This window comes from Dicentrarchus labrax, unplaced genomic scaffold (genome assembly GCF_905237075.1).
Source record: "Dicentrarchus labrax unplaced genomic scaffold, dlabrax2021, whole genome shotgun sequence".
NCBI lineage: Eukaryota > Metazoa > Chordata > Actinopteri > Moronidae > Dicentrarchus > Dicentrarchus labrax.
Genome location: NW_026136714.1, coordinates 13,613,668 through 13,619,667, shown reverse-complemented (window position 1 = coordinate 13,619,667; position 6,000 = coordinate 13,613,668). Strand labels below are relative to the sequence as shown.

General features: G+C 40.1%; 1 protein-coding gene across 2 annotated transcripts in view; it reads left to right on the top strand.

The window, feature by feature from the left end:
• The window catches only part of sh2b3 (SH2B adaptor protein 3), a 53,373-nt gene continuing 47,373 nt past the window's right edge, over window positions 1-6,000 (top strand). The window contains exon 1 of one of the 2 annotated variants that reach the window (XM_051422602.1): window positions 1-282. The gene's annotated coding sequence lies outside the window, so the exon portion shown is untranslated. The remainder of the gene's footprint in view (window positions 283-6,000) is intronic. The other variant, XM_051422601.1, reaches the window with a different exon arrangement.

The following is a 6,000-nucleotide window of genomic DNA, read 5'->3' as shown; positions in this document are numbered from 1 at the left end:
ACTTTTTTCCGCATCAAGTTCGTGGCTGAAAGTTTCTTTCCTCATTTTTTTTTTTTTTTGTTGCAAAGGAACCGTCGCCTGCACGCACAATGAGAGAGAAAGCCACGCGCCTTATAGCACGCAGCTTCTCCTCTCACGTCCAGTTTCTTTTAGCTCCTCGCCGACGTCGTTTTTGAGTTAACGTTACTTTAGATGTTTCTCAGCACATTTCCGTTATGCGAAGTCCAACTTGTTGGTTTGTCGTCGTGCTGCGGTGGGTGCCCATCCGAGATAACGGAGAACGTGAGTATGTGTGTGTGAGCTCCTGTCAACTTTTATTCCCTTATCGTCTTAAAGTGCTTTTTATCACCGCTAAACTCTTTACTTCACCACACGGGGAAGATACATCCCAAAGTGACGAACCGCAGCATTAATGTGGACAAAGCTTGTGTCCAATTTTATATTTTGTGTGTTTTTTTTCCTTCAGTTTTTTTTTTTTTTTCTGATAATCGTCGAAAAAATGTGTTCGTGTGAAATTTAAAGGGCTCTGCCTCTTCTCCGGCTCGGGGCTTTTTGGGCCAAAAAGTTAAAAGGTTTTCTATTTTTAAAAAAAATAGTCTTTGAGAGCTGCTTGGCGTTACTTCAGTAGTTGGCACAAAAGATGTACACAACACGTGCTTTTCTTGTAACTTAGTAGTAGCTTAAGTCCATGTGAATTTCTACCACATCATATGGCGCAAATCTATCAGTTATGGTCGCCATGGTGATGTCGCAATATGAAACCTATTGTGATTCATTTGTAACATTGTAATGGACCAAACATGGAGCCAAACATTTAAAAAAAAGAAAGAGAAAGTTACTTAATTGTTCGCCAGTTAAGACCCTTATATAATAACTTTAAAAGGTGAACGTTATTGTTGTTTGTGGCAGTCGTTATTGTGCAGTGCTCAGGTTCAGTGGTCACTCCTCATGACTGCTGGATGGAGAACAGGAACAAGTGGGGAGCAGCGACTTGGTTTCATAATCCTGTGTTGTATAGCAGTAAATCACAACAGTAATTTCTGTGTGTGTGTGTGTGTGTTTTGGAGGGGATTCACTTCTATTCATATCTCGTGTGTGTGTGTGTGTGTGTGTGTGTGTGTGTCTCTATGTGTGTAAATACAGGTTTGTGTACAGGAGGATATTTCTTCAAAGTAAAAGGAGTCTCTGTCTGTCAGGCAACAGGTGTGTAGTTTTAGGGGTTCCCAGAGTTTTCCGACTTAAATAGTAGTTGAACAGTTATTAGGATGAATGGATACAATCTGAAAATCCTTTATACAGTGGTGGAAATGAAGTAAATACATGTATTTAGGTATTGTACTTTGAGGTATTTCCAGTTTGTGCCACTTTATACTTCTACTGCAGTACATTTCAGAGGGAAATATTGCACTTTTTTACTAATTTTGACAGTTTTGTTGCTAGTTATTTTGCAGTTTTACGATTTTACATATCAAACGTATGGTCAACAAACAAAATATAATGCATTGTAATATATCAGACTATCCAGCAGTATGTAAAGCAGTTAAAATTAGCCTCACCTCGACCAGCTACAACTTTAAAATATTGCTTACACACTGAGGGCCTGTCCTCACGAATACGTTTTTCTCGAATCCGGATAAATACTGAAAACGGTATCTTTTGGAAACGGGTCCCAGAGTGGGAAAGTCCGAAAACGCCGGATTGCCCAGAGTCGTCTGGACGGCGAAAACGGATTAGCCCCGCCTCTCTAGCCTTTAACCTCAGCCGCCGCCACTAGACGCATCATAACAACAACAACAATGGTGGACTACTACTACTTGTTTGTAAACAGTGCATGCTCCATGGCTTCTCTTTCGGTTTTAGTGTATTGGTTTGGCGGCGTCACAGCCCCACATGCAGGCCTTGCATATGTACTACAGCGTTTTGGGTCGTTTCAGTGAATCCGTGTGGACGCAGATATTTCTGGAAACGACGCCGTGTTTACAGAGATTTTCTTCGAAACGACATCGTATTGGGTCAGGCTGTGTATTCGTGAGGACAGGCCCTTTAAAGGTCCAGTATGTAAGATTTAGTGATATCTAGTGGTGAAGGTGCAGGTTGCAACCAACTGAACACCACTCACGTTTGTATTTTAAGATGTGAGAATGTGAACGGGCTGTGAAGTGTGTAGAAGAAACTACAGTGGCCACGTTACTTGTAAAAAACCTGCAAAAGGCCCTATTTACAGCCAGTGTTTGGTTTCTCTGTTCTTGGCTATGTAGAAACGTGGTAACTAAGGTAACAAAAACACAACAATTCCTATTTTGACTTTTTTACCCCTTGGTATTACTACCTAAGTAAAGATCTGAGTACATCTTCCACCACTGCCTTTATATCGGAATATCCCAACAGTCTCCCAGAGATCAAAAATATACTTGGGAGGGCTACCTCCATCCCGTTTCCATCACAATAATACAACAGGCCTCAATTGAGCCAGAGCATCGTCACTCATTAAACTAACTACAGCTAAAATATAATGAAACCAGTGTTAGTTGACCGACTAACATTGCTGAGTTGAGCCCTGGTTTGGTTAACACGGACAGTTGACATCAAAACCACCTCTTTAGTGCCACAACTACCGTGTTTGGTCTGACGTATGCACAGCGCTGTATTGTTACTTTCACTATCACACCTGGCTGCCCTGTTTTTGTTTAAATGGACGTTAATGTATACATGTATACATGTGCTGTTTCTTGGGATAGGTTTTTGGAGCCTGTAGCAAACTGAATGACACCAGTTGGTATCTGTTAACCAGTGCTGTTGTTGAAATTCATTCATTTTCTGTCGTCCGACTAATCGATGAACTCATTGCTGCAGCTCTAATTGTGATATAGTACGGTATGTTGAAAAATCAATTGACAAGCTGTTAATTGACATAATAATGACTGTTTTGTGGCAAATTTAGCCAACTGAAAGTCGGACAAATCAAAGTGTAATTTTGCCATTAAGCACATTGTTTTCCCACAGTGGCCCCTATACACCCAGAGATACTAAAGGGATCAAGTCTATGGTATGGCAAAGTCGCTGGTGATGTATAAAGTTGTGTTGTCTCATTGTTCTTCTCGCCCAACCATACAAATTATTATCAGGGGACCAGCTGTGGCATACTACCAGGCCTTCTTTAAAAATGTGTATCATCAGTATGTATGAAAACACATTTGTAGGGGTGCATATTTACCCCCTGGAGTAATCCCAACGGACTGAGGTTGACGTTCGTAGTCATTAAGATGTGACAGTTGTAACACCTTGAGTCACTGAAGCACAAAAGACAGAAAAACATGCCTCTAGGGTGGGGAAGTCGCGCCAGCTAAACAGTACATACTATTTTCCATGGCAGATAGTTATGAGTCTGTCAACCCCAGACAAAAGGTTGACTGTAATTTAAGGGTTCAGTGCCGTTCCAGATCCCTAATTGGCCTGTACAGTCTGTTTATGATGAATTACAGAAAAGTGTTTACTTCCCTACAGACTTCCTTGGTTTCTGAATTTTGGTGCCGTCTTCACTTCTCTTTTACTCAGCGTGGTATGTTCCTGTATAAATGCACACATGAAACCTAAGATAAATACAGTAAAACGTAAATAAATAATAAATAACTACAACCACACAGTATTGGCAGAAACCATTTATGATCTCCAGTTCTGAGGACCATCTGAATATCATAAGTTAGGATTTTCTGCTTTACATTTTCAGCACTGGAAAATATTGGACTTTCCCTAGAGAGGGGGATGACACTTGTTTAGCATGATTATAATAGGATTTTCTCCAACATGACGTGATTACTTGGTTGGGGATTTTATGCACCACAGCACAATATTGTCTCAGTAGTATCTTTTCTTGAACGAGAAGACTGTAGCTTCTTGGAATTTGGACATCATAGTAGTAATTTTTTAATCATTGTGTGTATTTGATGTACATGCATGATGGAGTGTGGAAGAAGTGAAAGTAGTGGACTCAGACTGAGTGTCATGGTTCCATGTCTTTAACTGAGATGTTTTCGGACGCCAGCTCTTCTGCTTCCCTCCGGGGTTCTAAGAAAGACAGGAAAAGAGAAAGAGGAAGAGAGGAACCGTGGGAGATTAATTTGCAGCCAAACAGGAGTAGGAATTTATGGAAGAAACAAATTAGGGCAGAAAATGGAAGAAAAAGAAAGCTCTTTTCTGGTGTCAGTAGGGACCTTCTACAACATAACACACATATTTTCTAGTTTTTGTGTGTGTGTGTGTGTGTGTGTGTGTGTGTGTGTGTGTGTGTGTGTGTGTGTGTGTGCTTACACAGCACTTGGCCACCCAAACAGTTAAGCCTAAAAATCTCCTAACTGTATTTTCTCATCACACACACACACACACACAAGGCATACAGTAGGGTTAAGTTCTTGCGTGTGTGTGCACACGTTTGTGCAGGCGTTTTGGGGGGACAGACATGCGTGCCTGTGTTTTTTTCCAAAGCAGCAATAATTAGAGACTGTGTGTGTATTTGTGTGTGTTTACCCCAATGTGCCCCTGTTCTTGTTGTTGGAAGAATGTTGATTATAGGCCCGATTTAGCTGCAGCAGTATGAGGATGTCGCTTAAAACTTGCGTGCTTGTAGGCTCTGCAGTTGCAATACATTAATGGATTTTTGTGTGTGTATACATAGTGAGTGATGTAGGATGGGGTCATGAGTTTTGTTTTTTTACTAGTAGCTGGCCAGTCAAACTTTCCAAAAGAAACACACCCTGAATAGTTGCTTTTTAGCCGTGAGAGGTTTATCCAGGTTTCATGAGTGCACACATATAGAGCTGCAACAAGTTGTGTATTAATGGATTACTTGATGAAATTACATTGGCAACTATTTTAATGATAGATTCATAATTTCAGTCAGTTTCCAAAGAAAAAGGCCAAATATTCTCTAGTTTCAGCTTCTCAAATGTGAGGATTTGTTGCTTTTTTTGACTAAATGTGAGTGTGACTAAATTAGTAAATTAAAAATCTTTATCTTTTTGACTGTTGGTCAGACAAACGCAAACTTAAGACAGCACAAACTGTGAATGCTATGATTTCACAGTATATCATACACCAAACAATCAGTTAATTGAGCCTGACATTCATATACATATTAAATTAAATATTAAATAGCTTGTTGTGTGTGTATGTGTATGTGTGGGGTTTAGCAGAAATGGGAGTCATCTAAGCTGAAGTGAAAGCAGAACCCATTCTCACGCACAATACACAATTTGCATCTTGTCACGTACGTTTATTCCCAGCATAAGCACAGAGTTTGGTATCACTGCAGAAAAAAATCCACAAACCGGATTCTTGGATGATGTTACTGAATCAGAAAGTGCACTGAAACTCAATTGGCTCCTTATGAGTCCCAATGTGGAAAAGTTTATAACTCCCGAATTAGCCTTCCAGGAAGTCTAATGCCTGCAGATGATTCACATCTGATCAGAATGACTGTAGGAGTCAATTACCTCCAACCCAGCCCCCACAAACAACACCACACACAGTTACACAAGCACACAAGCACACAAACACACACACACACACACACACACACACACACACACACACACACACACATAATATCTCCAATCTTAAATACTATAATGCGTCTTCACAGTTCAGAATAAATCAGAAACACATCACAAGTAGGGTGACTCATTCATAAAGTGCTTGTGGATTTCAGACAGAGATGTCTGTCATACAGGACGAGAAACCTACTTAAACTGTTTAGTTATTCAGTGTATGCGCATTTAATGTTCTGAAATATTTGCAGTCAATGTTTATTTTGCCAGGGCTCTAGTGTGTGTGTGTGTGTGTGTGGTGTGTGTGGTGTGTGTGTGTGTGTAGGGAAAGGTTTCTGTGCATGTATTCAGTTTTCTTTTTTTCTCTTTTTTTTCATATTAACAGTTTACAGTACATTGAACGAAATTGTGTAGTACTAAATCAGACTTGGTACTGTTTTTTAACATCAACATATGT